Source organism: Heliangelus exortis, chromosome 1 (genome assembly GCF_036169615.1).
Source record: "Heliangelus exortis chromosome 1, bHelExo1.hap1, whole genome shotgun sequence".
Lineage (NCBI taxonomy): Eukaryota > Metazoa > Chordata > Aves > Apodiformes > Trochilidae > Heliangelus > Heliangelus exortis.
The window spans coordinates 98353898-98368943 of NC_092422.1; positions in this window are offsets into that span (position 1 = coordinate 98353898).

Sequence of the window (15046 nt, forward strand, 5' to 3'; positions counted from 1 at the left end):
TCAACATAAAGCTCTTTCACTTAGGCTTAGTTCCAGTGTTCAAGAGTTCAGTGTATTTTTAGCATGTTTGTTTATCATCTGCCATATATTTCTTACAGCAACAGCAGGGCAAGTTAAACATGGGGTCTCATGTGTAAAATAGCTTTTCTTGAAGAACACAAACAACGCTTTTGCACCCTCTGTTTAGCATCTTGGGAGGGAAGGGGAACTTTTCTAGGAAGAATAAAAAAAAAAGGAAAATCCTTAAAGCTGACCGTGTCTCCAGCTAATCTAAAATGTTTGGATTAATGTTCAAATTAAGGAATTTTGGTGCAGGTCATTATTTTTGTATTTCTGTAGAGAGAAATTGGAATGAGTATTATGTACATAAACACATGCAGACAAAAGAATAATTAAGAAATCTGACAATACAAGGGCAGATACTTAAAACATTAGAGGTATATAGTGAGAATTCTTGTAGAATAACCATTATTTATTAAGTAGAGACAGAGTGAGTGGAGCTATACAAAAAAATAATGAGACATGCTTCAAGGAATTTTCAGCCTATTACAAACTCAGAAAAAAACACTGCAGGCACATAAAGTACATTAAGTGCTGGTACAAGTTAGCAGTAGTGAAGGAATCTGGCCGAGGTCATTGTTGAAAAGTCTTGTGAAAAGAGTAAGTATGGAGGAGGAGGAGAGGTGAAAGTCATCTGAGGTGAAATTCTTTGGAAGACTTAAGTGGACCTGGCACTGGATTCTCTGCGTGGGGTGGAGTTCTCCTTGACACTGGGGAAAGATGATTTCCCATTTGAACAGGCTGTCAGGGAGAGGAGCAGAAAAAGGATGCAGGTTGAACTGTAGGGAAAGGTTTCATGGTGGCAACTTTTGAAGGCAATGAAGGGAGGATCAGAGCAGCAAGGGAAAGAGGGGAGAATTTGGATGTATGCAGCTACACAGTTATAACTGAGCTTGATTTGGAGCTAGTAAAAAAACCACTGGTATTGAGCTGATTTTCAGGGCTTAAGCAAGAGCATTCAGTATCTTATGAAATTTAGAAAAAACGGTAAATAAAACAAAAGTAGAGGTGGAGGGAGATGTATCTAATTGATAAATTTACCACCTCAGCACTGGTATTCATTGTTTTTGGAGGGAGTGCTGTCTTAATTAGAAACATGAATTATTATCTATGGATTGCATCATCGAGGGGATCAGGAAAGGGGGCTGCCACTGTGTTTACCCAGTGATTCCTTTAAATATTTTCTATGGACCCAAAAATACATATGAGAAAAAACCATGAAGATCTAAAGTGTTGTGAGAAAGAAGTTACTTACTAAATCTGTCAACAGAGAAAACAAGGTGGAAAAACCCCCAAAAACTTGTGTAATACATTAAGAAACCTAAAATAGACACTGAGGTGTCTGGCTAAAATCTCTGATGTTTTTGGGAATGCTGCTGGTGCCAATGCCAGCTTCTGTACAGCTGGTGTGGGGATGTCTGCAGAGCCACAGTGGCAGGGCAGTGCTGGGCGATGGACTCAGGCTCTCGGGGCTTTGCCTGAGTCTGGTCATGAGATTTTAGCAGAGAGGTTGAGTGTCATCTGGATCTGAAAAATGAGCAGTAGCAAGGTGAAAACAGGAAAGGCTATATGGAGGGAGTTGTCTCCAAATGCCTGGGTGCTCTCTTTGTTTGTATTTAGTTGCTTTTAACTAGCACAGAAGCATAGTCTGGTGTGTGTGACCCAAAGCAAGTCACAGCTTTGGGTCACAGCGACCCAAAGCAAGTCTTTGCTTAGCTAAAGGTTAGTGCTGTCAATACCATTTTATCACTGCAAGCTGAAAAAAAAAAACAAAACGTATTGGGGCTTCCTAGTAGTGAATTTTAGGGAATTTCCCAATTTCTAGTTTCAAGGGGCAAGAAAATAAGAAATTATGGATGATACGGTATAGCTATTGGGAGGGTTTCAAAGCAGCCATGGCTTTATACAGAGCTGGATTAAAGCAGATGACCCCACCTGCACTATAAATTGTAGTAAGAACCTATCTACACCTCTTTTTTTCCATATTACTGTCTGCTCATTGAGCTGGTGCATATACAGGGGAGCTACAGGTAGCAGATGAGCCTGGTTGTTCTCTACAGCAAAATGAAGGAGAGAGGCTGATGGTCTTTCTTCAAGTCCTTAGATCATAAATCTTAGGAAGGATTTCTATGTCCTTTTTTTAAATTGCCCAAGAATATCTTCTGGCCTTGGATCTGTTAAACTATGAACACTCAACTTTTGCTTTCCCACTGTGAAAACAGAACAGGCTTGTTTCTTTTGGGTGAGACCTTTGGCTTTCCTTTGATGTAATTTAAAGGGCAATTAATAACAACCCACCCCTGCAGACTGAGCCAATTTATGGACAACACCAAGGCTTAGACTAAACAACAGTGCATTTAGATATAAATTTAGGTAAACATCAAATTGTTCCTCAGATATGTGACAATGCATTTAGGGGGGGATTTGGCATTTATTTTCAGTTTCTGCACTTGTCAACTCCCCAATTCAGACCAGGGGTTCTGAAAGTTACAGGCTCCTGCTTTTATTTCATAAGAATGCAAACACTTTTAAGACAGTAAATTCAACAATCTTGACAAAAAAATTTGCTTTTTCCAGCTGTCTTTCATAGGCTTCTTAGACATTTTCCAGGGATGCTTAGAGTCCCTATGGCCCAAGTAGAAAAATGTCTGCTGTTGAGAGAAAGTCTCTAAAGATCATTGATGTACAATAAGTAAAAGATGCAGGAATAATTGATGAAATGAAAAGAAATATTTTGAAACAATTTAAATTTAATTGCATGCCAGATGACTTTTCACCTTTTTAGCATATTAGTTAACTGTGAAGATAACGCCTCAGCAAAATTGGTTACATTTAGTACAACATGCACAGGTCTGGGAACACAAATTTGCACATTGGGGAAAAAAATGCATCTTCGTGCTGCTGCCCCTGCCAGATTACAAGAGTTTATTACTCTTAGGGGAAATCTTAATAGTCTGTTAATTGAGAAGACAGAAGATCTTTTACACTTGGCTGCACACTATTATTAGAAGCATAGTAATAAAGGGAGCAAACCTTAGCCTACATATTCAGGAAAATTTTGCAAAATAAATTCAACAAGATAGTGATGAATTAGCTGTGCTACAGTCTGTGCGGTTCTCTGTAGACCACAGAAGGGTTTATAGTAATCAAAGCATTGATTACAGACAGGCATTTTGCTGGGTTTTATTTTTACCATGGACAAGGTGCAGTTGCCTAAGCAAGTCAGATGCTTCTTCAGTGTGGTGTGAGAGAAAACACTGTGAGAAGAGCAGTTTCTGGTACTTCTGACTTAATCCACAGATTGCAGAATTGCAACTCTGTAATTACCATGGCAGGGTGGAGCCAGGCCTAGGCTGCAGAAAATTACCAATTCATGTGAAATCTCACTATTTTTTAAACTCTGAATCCAGACTGGAGTGAATGCTGGGTTCTCTGAAGGTACAGAATGCTTCATTCCAAGGTTTTGCAGGCTTTGTATGCAGGCAAACCTCCTGCTTTTCAGAGTGTGATCTGATGGTGCTGTGATATGCACATAGTAGCACTGGTACCATGACAACTCCAAACCCAGCCGTGCGTTTGAATTTCAATCTGAACTTCCAATGCCAGCCCCATCTTTCATAAATCATGTGGAATCATGGGTTTTTGGCTTTTTTTTCTTTAGAAAATGGTACAGTGTCACTGTGAATTGCTTCTACAGATTTTAATGCAAATTGTTACAGCCTTAACTTAAACAGAGAAAAAGCACTCAGCACTAAACTTGCAAACACTTCTGGGGCTTAAAATTTTACACTTAAGTAAATTATGGCTCTGTAAACAAGAAAGTATTTGATAAACTCTATTATGATTGATTCTTATCGACTTAAAAGAAGGCAAACGTGTGACAGTGCTGCCTTTATGAAGTCTGAAATTTAGACCTTGGGCCTGCTTGTGAGCAGCTCCAGGAACTTGCATGTGGCTTTGCCCAGGCAGCTGCCTAAGCCTAAATCTCCATTCCAGAGATGCATGGAGGCCTCTTGCAAAAGAAACCGTGAGCTTTTGAATCTGTGTATCTCAGTTCAATGCTTTTCCAGTGGATCTGCAGCATATGCCATTTTGGAGAAAGTTATTTTAAAGCAATGTTTTCAGTGTCTGCACTGGGGAGCATAGAGAAAGTGCAAGTGTTGAAAAGGAGGGCTAATATTTCCTTTTTATCTTTGTACATTTCTTATCACTGTGATTTACAGATGCTATCACAAGTTTTAAAAAGTGGTTTTTGGTTTGGTTTGTTTTTTTAACCAGCCATGTAAGTTCTTTTGTTCTGTCCTTTGGAGCTGTAAGAGAGAAATTCATCCTGTGAATTTCATCCTGTTAACTAACACATGGGACATACACCAGTCTTTTTCCTCCAAATTTGAGCAACACCTATGTTTTAATCAGCCCATCATCTGCTTTTATAGACAAGCAATTGGTTCCAGTGCAGAAGGCAAAGTTTTCTGAGGCAGAACTTGAGGAAGGCATTGCACCAGTCTGTCCTCTTCTTGGGGAGAGTCTGCAGTTGGTTGCACCCCTGCTCCACAAAGCTCTTGGGAAACCAGCTTGGAGGGTGAAGTAGGCGAGCATTCATAACCTGCACATTTTAAAAACTTTTCAGCTTGCTGAAGAAGCTCCTATTTAGGGAAAAAAAAAATAAAAAATCAGGGCTGCTGTTCAGGAAGGGTTTGAGGGTTTGCATCTGGGGTGATGAAACAGCTGTGCTGTAAGGAGCTTTGGGTGGCAGACACCCTGAAGCTGCCAAGGTTTTTGCAGGAGGAGGATTTAAAGTGAAGAAAACATTAAGTCTTGCATCTGCAAGCAGGCAGGTGTACCTTGAACCACAGGGACTGCCTCTTGTTGCTTTATGGTATTCATCTCAGCCATCAGGATATACATATGGCTGAGTTCTTGCTGACACTAAATTTCCAGTATTTTCTTCCATTAGGTTGGTTTTTTTTTTTGTTTTTTTTTTTTTTTTTTAAATATATAAATATGTGTAACTGGGGCTGTTGTGACAATCTGTTTCTGGTGTAGGTGACTGCTTTCCAGGAGACAGGCACAGAGCCTCCAGGACAGGGCTCTGCTGGCCCCACTGTGCCATCCCAGCCGGGCCACCGGTGCTGGCACCATGGTGGGTCTGCCCCTGCTTCCCTCATGGCATCCCCCATCCCACAGCCATGGAGCTGGTGGGACAGGCTTGGCCAGTGAAGGTCTGCAAGAGTAGGTGGCCCAGAAGGGTCCATAGCAGCCCTGTGCCATGGCAGGAGCTGGGGAAAAATAAGGCTTGTTGAGCTTTCAGGTGAGGCACTGTCCCTTGCTCAGGAGGAGAAGAGGGCAGTGGCCCAGGCAGTGATGAAAGATGCGTGGAATTTGCTTGAAGAAGGTGCACCAATCATTTTTCTGTAAATCTCAAAAGGGGGGGGGGGGGAACCCCTAGAAAGCCTTGAGATGAAGAAGTAGTTTTCAAAGCTTTCTATCAAACATGTTTTTGGGTTTTTTTGCAACTATTGTGTCTTATGACAAGTACTGACTAGCCTGAAGTCTCCTGACACAAATTCTGTCACCTGTGCCAAGAGCTGAGATTATTTTGGGCTTGTCTGGATCCAACCCATTTGCACCCTCTTATCCTGGCACCAAATGTACCAATGCACTCTTCTGGCTGGGTCGTGCTGCTGCTCTGCCCAGGTCAGGCATGATGCAGATGTAAAGAACAAGCAGGTGCTGGGTGTGGGAATGTGCTGCCTCTAGGATTTCCTCTTGAGTCCTCCCATCCTGGGAGCAAGAGAGAGGTTCACTTTATCACCTGCAGGAGAGGGTTTCTGGGGGCCAGAGCTCACAGGGGCACTTGGAGATTGCTCAGAAAGGGGATACAGGGCTTGAGGAGAGTAGTTTTGATGATGATGGCTCTTCAACAATGTGATAAGATCTCACAGCCAGCTGAATCACCACTGACACTGTGTCTTGAGGCCTTGCTGGGACAAAATTGAACACTGTGGCTAACACAGCATCTCTGCCATGCCTAGATCTTAACAGGGTCGAGGTAGCCTGAGGAAACCTGACAGCTGCTAGAAATGCCACAGAGAAATCTGGAGTAAGATACTGTCAAGATACAGGAGATGGTACACAAGCTGCTACTGGCTTTGTGACCAAGAATTTTACCACCCCTTCTCTCAAAGATTTGAGGGGTGATAAAGTAAAGAGAAATATGGGTAAGAGAAATATGTGGAGAAATTACCATACAGCCAGACATTCATGTAACCAGTTAGGGAGGAATCTCAGCTGCTCCACAAACCAAGGGAGTGATGGAGACTGAAATGTTCCCAATGATGGGAGAACAGAAGAACAGAAGTTTCTGTTCTTCTTTCATATTGGTCAAACTCAAGACTGTGCAACGTTTTCAGAGAAATATGAAAATTCCTTGCAAGAAAAAATGCTGGCAACAGTTGTTGTTCTTTGCAGACCAGAGATGCTGACAGACGGCTCATGGGAGCACTGCATTCGACTATTAACATCTGCCCATCAGGAACAAAGCCCTGGGGCCACATTTTCCAGGAACTGCAATGAACTGACAGAGTTTGGGCAGCTGCTTTAAACTATGGAACATTTAAAGATTTGTATCTCTCCTCTGCAATTTGACAGTCCAATCATGTATAATAGTCCTGGTGGCTAGTCTTTCCCCATATGCTTGGTTTCCATTGCTGCTCAGTGACTGGGTGCTCTGATAGCTTGTCCACTGTTAGGATTTTAAGGAAACAAACAAATACTTTGTAACTATTCTTTTTGGCATGTGGTTGCTTTAATATATAAAGATGTGGAAGTACTTAACTGCATAATGCCCCAGATGTCTAAAGGTCTCTTGGGAATGAGAGAATGCCTCAGTGATATTGTAGCTTGGGACGGTGATTTTTCTGTGTTAGGAATGACTACAATTAGGAATGGAAATTTAGGACAGGAAACCACCTAGCTACAGAAGAAGTTGACTGCAGAAGGAGTCATGTACAATAATTCTGAAAACGAGGCGATAACGTTCAGATACAATGAAGATAAGTTTGAAACTCAGCCACTTGAAAAGCAAGTTAAAGTAGGTCAGTGAGTTTAGACCCAGCACTGCAGTTTGAATAACTCACAAAAAGTATCTGCATATTTTTCAAAACACAGGCACTGCCTTAAGCCATTGCTTTGCAGACGATTCAGAAGTCAACTGAACATCCAAAAGTCTGATCCAAGACCTTCCAGTGCTGCAATAATATAGAAAATGAGACTAAATCATTATCCTTTTTAAAGAAGTGTTCAGTCAGGGAAAAAATTTAAAAGGGTTAAGCTTCAGCTGACACATGTCCTACTTCTTATATGAGCTTATGAGAAACAGTATCAAGAATACATTTCTCTGAGACCATGCCAAGCCTGAAGCTTCGTTTGGGACTTTTGAGTCATACCATTGTGCCCTATCTTGGAGTTTGTGTGGTGCCACAATCCTTCCCTCTGGCTCATCTCTGCCCACCACAGGATGCTTAGGACAAGGGCAGAATCTACCTACAGCCAGGGTTACTGAAAAACCACCTTGCAGGCAACAAGGTTGATCCAGTGTTATTGAGTGTGGAGAAGAAAATGGGTAGCTAATATTCAGATTGCTCTGGGCAATGTAGATTGACACTGAGGAGGTAATAATAGAATCATTGAATTTTCAGGGTTGGAAAGGATCTTTAAGACCATCTAGTTCTAACCCCCCTGCCATTGGCAGGGACACCTCCCATTAGAACAGGTTGCTCAGAGCCCCAACCAGCCTGGCCTTAAAAGCTTCCAGGGATGGGGCTTTCACCATCTCTCTGGGCAACCTGTTCCAGTGTCTCATCACCCTCATCTTCCTAACATCTAATCTAAATCTGCCCTCCTCTAGTTTGAAACCATACCCCTAGTCCTATCACTACCTGACATCCTAAAAAGTCCCTCACCAGCTTTCCTGTAGCCCCCTTCAGGTACTGGAAGGCTACAATAAGGTCTCCTCAGAGCCTTCCCCTCTCCAGACTGAACAACCCCAACTCTCTCAGTCTGTCTTCACAGGAGAGGTGCTCCAGCCCTCTGATCATCCTTGTGGCCCTTCTCTGGACACACTCCAGCACATCCGTGTCTTTATTGTAACAGGGGCTCCAGAACTGGACACAGCACTCCAGGTGGGGTCTGATGAGAGCAGAGTAGACGGGGAGAATCACCTCCCTCAGCCTGCTGGCCACACTTCTCTTGTGGCAGCCAAGAATCCTGGTGGCTTTCTGGGTTGCCAGTGTACACTGATGGCTCATGTTGAACTTCTCATGCACCAGCACTCCCAAGTCCTTTTCCTCAGGGCTGCTCTCAGGCCAGTCCCTGCCCAGCCTGTATTGGTGCTTGGGGTTGCCCCAACCCAGATGAAGGACCTTGCACTTGGTCTTGTTGCACTTCCTGAGGTTGGTTCCTTCTTTCCCTTTTTGAAAATGGGGGTTATGTTTCCCCTTTTCCAGTTAGTGGGGACTTACCAAATTGCCATGACTTTTTAAATATAACAGACAAGGGTGTAGCAACCACATCCACCTGTTCCCTAAGTACACATGGGTGTATCCTGTTGGGTGCCGTGGACTTGTACACTTTCAGGTTGTCCAGATAGTCACAAACCTGATCTTCACTTACAATGGGCAGTTCTTTCTTCCAGCCCTTGCCATTATCTTCTGTGACTTCAGGTGTGTGGCTGGAGCCCTTGCCAGTGCAGACTGAGGTAAAGAAGTCATTGAGAACCTCAGCCTTCTCCATATCACTTGTCACTAGTTCTCCTGTTTCTTTTCTGAGGGGGTTCACACCTTCCCTAGTTTTCCTTTTGCTGTTAATATACCTGTACAAATTTTTGCTATTCTTCTTGATCTCCCCAGCTAGATTTTGTTCTAACTGAACTTTTGCTTTTCTAACCAGGTCTCTTGCTGCTCAGACAGGTTCCTTATATACCCTCCATTCTAGCTGTCCTTTCTTCCATTCTTTGTAGAGTTTCTTTTTGTGTGCTAGTGTGTTCAGGAGCTCCTTGTTCATCGAGGCAGGTCCCCTAGCGTTCTTTCCTACCCTGCTCTTTGTCATTATACTTTCCTCCTGGACATGGGGAAGGTGATCCTTGAATACTGACCGACTGTCCTGGGCCCCCTTCCCTCTAGGGCTTTGTTCCATGGTACTTTGTCCAGTAGATCCCTGAAGCAATCAAAATCTGCACGCCTAAAGTCCAGAGTTGTAATCTTGGAATACATCTTCCTAGATGCCCTGAGGATCTTAAATTCAAGCACTTCATGACCACTGCAGGCAAGGTTGTCCCTGAGCCTCACGTTGGTCACCCACCCGTCCTTCTCTGTTGGTGAGAACGAGGTCCAGCATAGAACCTTTTCTTGTTGGTTTCTCTACCATTTGTAGGAGGAACTTGTCATCTATGCATTCCAGGAACATCCTGGATTGCTGGTGCCTTGCTGTGTTATTCCTCCAGCAGATGTCAGGGGGGTTGAAATCACCCATGAAGACCAGGGCCTGTGAATGTGAAGCCTCTTCTGTCTGCCTATGGAGGGCCTCATCTGTTTGGCTCTGCTGGTCAGGTGGCCTTTAACAGACCCCTACTGTAACATCACCTTCTTCCTTCTTCCCTTTTAATCTTAACCCAGATGCACTCAATCATTTTGTTGTTCTTCCTCAAATGGAGCTCTATCAATTCCAAATGGTCCCCTCCTACCCTGCCAGTCCTTCCTAAAGAGCTTGATCCCATCTATCCCTACATTCCAGTCATGAGAATCATCCCACCAAGTTTGAGTAACAGCCACTATGTCACAGCTTTCCAGCAGCAATGCCTCTCTGAGATCCCAGCAGGGCACCCAAAAATGCAGCAGGCTAGGGCATTCCTATCAGAAACACCTATACTGGTACCTGTTAGAAAAGCACCCAGCAGGAGCATGCCTTCCTTACATGGATCCAATACTAGTAATAAAAATTGAGTTAATGTTAACTTGTTACTGATGAAGAGCAACAGCACTGGCCAGGTACTGGGGTTGCCAGATGACTTCTCCCTCTTTGTGTTGGTATTTCTTCCCTTATGAAAGCATAGAAACTTCTGTTTTTGGCATGCTTTTTCTTGCAGATTTTCAGCCCAAAACAAAAGAATTGGTTTAAAAAATGTAAAAAATTAAAAGAAGAAAACAAAAGAAAAAAAAAAAAAGATGAAAAAAAAAGAAAATGAAAAAAGTGGAAAAAAAGGATAAAAAATATAACCCAGAATAAAGTGACAACACATAGCTGGCTGGAATCCTTAATCCCTCTTGATAGCACAGGAAAGCTTGTACAAACTTTCACAGTGAATGACTCAGGTTGGTATTTAAATTTATTTAAGATGAAATCAACCTAAAAATATAAGTGAAGACTGATGCAGTTTTCTAGGTTAGATCTGCCTTATTTAGTGAGCCTCGTTACATGTTCAATGACATAAAACCAGGTGGCAGTTGACACACTAAACCAGTCTAAACAGGTCACAGTCTGCTCTAATGTCAATCATTTGCCTGGGGTCAGGAAGTAAAAGTAGGCCATGACTTCATTTCTGAAAACATCAGATTCGGTTTTGTTCCTTGTTAGTTTTGTTCAGCTCATGTTGAAATACAGTGGTCACATGCATCCCATGAAGGGAGCTGAACCTGAGACTACATCCTCAGTAGGAAAACCACTGCACTGCTTTGCTGCTGCTCCTCACTGCGAGGTGTCTAATGTTTCCTTTTTTTGGCTGCCAAAAAAGGTGGTTGTTTATTCTCTCCCTCCTGCCTTGAGCAAGGATAATTTAAAATGTCACAGAGCAGCTCTCTTTAACAGCCTTCTCTAGGTATGCTGGAGGTATACACGGTTACAAAACATGCTAGGATAAAAGTCTTAGCTAGTACACTAGCATCATGATCTTTCCTTTGGTGCAGCTCCACTGATTTACATCAGCTGATTGATACCTCTGGTGCTTCTCTTTTAAGTTAGCAGGGTAATTACAATAATATACCTTTTTGCTAAAGTAGAGTTTTCTGAAAATATATCGCATACAGCAACCCAGCCAAAGGCTGACAGGTTTGAAGAAAGAGCTTTTGTAAAACTGCATTTTCTACAAAACAAAAGCGAAGATTTATTTCAGTGGACAGCATTCACTGTGCAGTCCTATTCCCTTGTTTCCCATCTCCAAGTAGTTACTCCGTAGGAAAAGATAATATTTCTTGAAGTATCCAAAACCAAAATACAACATTTTACTTTCTTTTTAGCTCCAAGCTAACAGTAAGGCCATGAGGTAAAGAGCAGTGTTCTCCTTTTCAGTCCAGTGTGAAAGTTCAGTGAAAGCAGTAGTAGGTCAGCCTAGAACTGGTCTGAGAATCGTCCACTGGGGACATATACCAGTCTGGATTTATTTTGGTATGCAGCACCACTTTCACTGTGTGATACTTCATCATGTCAGTGATGTTTTCACCAGGTATTTGGGAGGCTTTAGTAATAAAAACATAGGCAACTGCTGAATCAAGTGAAAATTCATCACAATCCTTTTAGATAGGATGCTGAAGACCCCTTGACACAAGTCTTTGAGTGATAAATTTCTATTGTGTGTTAAATAAAATTACTTAGAATCATATTCCAATATTTAATTCCAGGCAGCTGTGTGGATCATCAACATTCCTAAAGGATCTGAGGTAAATTCAATTACAGAGAAATGTTTCACCTGATGTAGAAAAGTTGAGTGGTGTGCATTACATTATTAGATGTTTGTTTATTGATTTCTGAGGAGTTATCCTATTATAGTTTTTTAATCCTGCTAAAGACTGCTTCAGGTTTTTGCAAAACACTTCGGGTCTCAGCAGCCATATTGAAGTAGCCTCTTATCTGGTCTTAGTGTGAGGGGAAAAAATAGCAATTTTAAATTTGACTGAGGTCAAATCTGGTTGAAGTATTTTAATTGTACCTCCCAGTAGAAAGGAGGGAACAAGTAGATAAATTCTGAGAGACAGTTCACAGTTGGAAAAAAATATTGCCATGCAAATGAAGAGAGAAATTTGCTGGAAACTGAGATGGAAGCTTTCCAAACTCTGCCACGTACTTTAGCATAAACTGGGTTTTAATGGTATCTGCCATTAATTGTCTGTATCCCAGTTCTGTGTGAGTCAGTAAATTCACCGTAATATATTAAGAGTTCAGCATATATATATCTGTGCATCAGGGAAGCAGTTTCAGTAATGAGTGTAGAATGATTTGAGAGCCCCCAAATGAAATGCCACATACTCTTGCTGTTACTAGGCAGGCACACCTGGGTTGACTTCAGCAGATTTGCTGCTTCTCTTGGATACGTGGATACTCACTTCTTTCCCAAAATTACTGCTGTTGAGAGATGCATGAGCAGTACCATGTATCTCATGTCAGTACCCACTTAGAGGCAGCTGCTTGCTGGGGAAGGCATCAGAAGAGAAAGGGATCTTCAGGTCGAAGGCTTCAACTACAGCTGACAAAAGGGGGCTGAGTAAGGGCCTTGAGTTATGACTGTGACTCTGGATGAGATGAGTCCTGTGCTGTTTAGTCCTGATGCAATTTTCAGCTGAAATCACTCTGCATGGCCTTTCTGCAGAGGAAATGAGTTATTGCCAGAGCTGTTTTAAATACTTGCTTGTCTGATGCAGAATGGGATATAACATGCCACCTCTTCTTCCCTGTTCCCAGCAAACAAAATTCTAAATCAAACCCAATGCCACTTCTTTTAACAAACCATGTGTTCCTGTGTTCGTTTTTTCCTTTTTTTTTTTTTTTAACTTGTTCAAAGTACACCTTTATATACTAGATACCAAAAAGAGATGAATTCTCAAGTTCCCTGTGTCAGTATACAAACTTAAGACTGAGCTTCATGCAGTTTAAATAAAGCCCAAATCCTGGGACCAGAGAAATGGACACGTGCTTCATGGTTCTATGAATGCATTATGATTTTTCAAAGCAACATAGTGCTAGGGCTTGTAATTACAAGTTAAAAAAAAAAGTACATTAATTTTTTTTAAAAAATGCAGCAGAACAGTACTTGTTAGACTTTTATATGAATCTCCAAAGCATGCTAAAGCTGGTTGTGGTAATATTTGGCTGGGACTGCGAAATAAAGTGAGATCGTTTTCCCAGTGGAATGGTTGATGATTAATTTTTCTTGTTTTCCTTCATAGGAACTCTCTCCAAGGTTATGTATTTTAGGATCATAAGTGTAATTGTATCCTCAGAGCATATCAGTTCAGTTTATGTGGAGAGCATCATGGCATGTGTCATATGAATTCAGTGGTCAAATTCTATCTAACGCAGATCTGCTTTACTTCAGATTATCAGTGGCTTGTAAGTGTAAGACCATGATCTTTTTTGTCAGTTGGTAGATATATAAATACTGATCATTGAACTTCTTCCTCAGTTATCCTGTTGTTGACAACATAGGCTCCTTAGTGATAGGAAGGAAAAGTGCTCTGTTTTGTTGCTTGTTGAAAGTCTGCAGATGTTAGAAGTGTTCTGTTTCAAGTTTCAGAACTGGAAAATAACCAGTCATCTTCTAGCTACAGGAGCACATTTTCTAGAATAAAAGTGAGAACTCTGCCGTGTAACCACAGCTTAGCATCCAGCATTGCAGGTTTGTGTTAACAGAATGCCACAGCTTCTCAAAGCATTACAGCTATATGTTCTCATTGTAAAGCATTCGTGGTTTGAATACAATGAAAGTATAAGGAATAAAAGATATAATGAAAAACCTATTTCTGGATTCAAAGAAACTTAAACAGAAGAGATAGAAAACATTAGGTCTCTGATCGCATTCTCCAGAGCCCTTGAAAGTCAATGGGAGTTGCTGAATCGGATGCAATCAAACACCGCAAATGTGAAAGCTTGGTATGAAAATACCCTCATAAGCACAGCAATATGATTTCTGATGGTTGTGGATGCCAGGAAATTACTTTCCATTTGGATTCTTAAAAGCATTACTTTTTCAACAAATAGATGTAGAAAATATTTCATCTTGTGTTTTATACCTCTTTTCAAGGGTCCACATTTTTAATCGCAGCCTACTGATTCAGCAAAGAGGGAGTTATTCTGATGTGGCCACACGTTTCTCTCAAACTCATTAAAACTTCACATAACAGACACAGTTACTTAGTTTATGTTAGTCTGATGTAGTCAGATAGTCTCCTGAAACTCATTATGATTGAGACAAATTACTGTACCTCCTATCGAACATGGTTGCTGTTTGTTTTAGTATACATTGTGTTAGACTTTAATTATTAAAATGGTTTAAATCTATGTATTTTGATATAACTGGTAACAAAATCTCTAATTAAGCTGAAGGGTGGAAACAACTATGATATAGATTGATAGAGGAGTGTGGGAATGCTCCCTTCTTGTAATACTTGACTCTCGTGAGTTTTATTAACGTTTTGTTCCCCTGTTGCAGACAAGTGATAGTGGTTGTCTGCTGTGCAATATAAATTAAACAGCAGCTAGTTGGCTCCCACATTATTCTGTAGATGTCTTCAGTATAAACTTTTCAAAATTCAGCCTGGTATACTACTTTCCATATGCTTCACACTGAATCCTCAGGAGAGGAGTGTCTGCCTTAGACTAGATATTTCCAGCCAAATCTTCCTGGTATGGGGACTCCTCATTTATACATTAATCACAAACACACTTTTTCTAGATCTCTGCAAGCACTGGCATTTGCTGTTCTTCTAGTTTCCTGCCGTTTGTTCATTGGTATTATCAACTAAAATAAAGCAAACAAACAAAAAAGATGAGATTGTTTGTGTTTAGAAGTTATTCTTGCCCTGATTAGCCATAGAACTTATTAGACTTATAGGTGGCACCCAGTAAGATTTCCTTTATCAGGATTAGAAGTGAAAGTTTAGAAAATGCAGGATTATAATGAGGTCAGTACAAGGCTAGAACAACCTTCATGCTTCCCAGG